Consider the following 965-nt stretch of genomic DNA (forward strand, 5'->3'; position numbering starts at 1 on the left):
ATCTTCACCTTCCACTCAAGGTGCTCTCAAGGCGCCCCTCTCATATGAGCAGGGGGAATTGGCATTGTGTTGACATGGCAACGACATTCCAGTCACTGTGGAAACAGGGATCAGAACAGAGCAGGTCTCCATGGAAACCTGGGTAATGTACAAAAATGTGAGCAGGGGAAGACTGGAAGAGTGATGTGCTGTCGCACAATGCCTCGGCTCAGATAACTACAGAGAGTGGGGTGAGGTGGTGGGCGGCAACTGGGGTATTTGGGTGAGAGGGCAACAGGTCCTAACTCACCACAGCCAGATAAGAGCTGCCAGACATTCGGCTCTAATGTGAAGTAAAACGGGCCCAAATCTGGGTTGGGTTCGGCCAGGGTCAACAAGCACCTGCACTAAGAGAAGATGGGCAGATAGAGATCCACAGCGGCCCTGCCCTGAGTCTGGAGTCTGGAGCCGTGTTGGGGAGGTGTGTGTGTGTGTGTGCGTGTGTGTGTGTAATCGTGTGTGTGTGGGGGGGGGAGAGGTGTGTGTGTGTGTGTGTGTGTGTGTGTGTGTGTGTGTGTGTGTGCAGGTGTGTGTGTGTGGGGGGGGAGAGGTGTGTGTTTGTGTGTGTGTGTGTGGGGGGGGGGGTGCCCAGGCAGCTGGAGGCTGTAAGGCGTTCATGTGACGAGCGCTTCATCACTAGATGAAGGGAGAGGTGTGTGTGTGTGTGTGTGTGAGTGTGTCACTAGATGAAGGGAGAGGTGAGAATGAGAGGCTTTGTTTTCTGGCGTCTTCAGTCTCCGCTCTGCGCTGTGTCCCGTGAGGACACAAATGGTGTCTTTGTGCGCGTCTTTGTTTTTGAGGAGCGAATGTGTGGTTGAGCCAGAGGCAAAGAGCAGATGGTGTGTGTGTGTGTGTGTGTGTGTGTGTGTGTGTGTGTGTGTGTGTTAGAGAGAGACAAACAGACAGATGAGACATGGTCTTGAGTT

The 965-nt window shown here is 53.7% G+C and overlaps 1 protein-coding gene across 1 annotated transcript in view; it reads right to left on the reverse strand.

Annotated features, from left to right (window-relative positions):
• Positions 1-496: 496 nt before the first annotated feature.
• med24 (mediator complex subunit 24) overlaps positions 497-965 on the reverse strand; it is a 21,351-nt gene continuing 20,882 nt past the window's right edge. Inside the window, exon 27 of the mRNA XM_080841385.1 lies at positions 497-965. This exon is cut by the window's right edge and continues 488 nt beyond it. The gene's annotated coding sequence lies outside the window, so the exon portion shown is untranslated.

This window comes from Sprattus sprattus (assembly GCF_963457725.1).
Source record: "Sprattus sprattus genome assembly, chromosome: 6".
NCBI classification, from domain to species: Eukaryota; Metazoa; Chordata; class Actinopteri; order Clupeiformes; family Clupeidae; genus Sprattus; species Sprattus sprattus.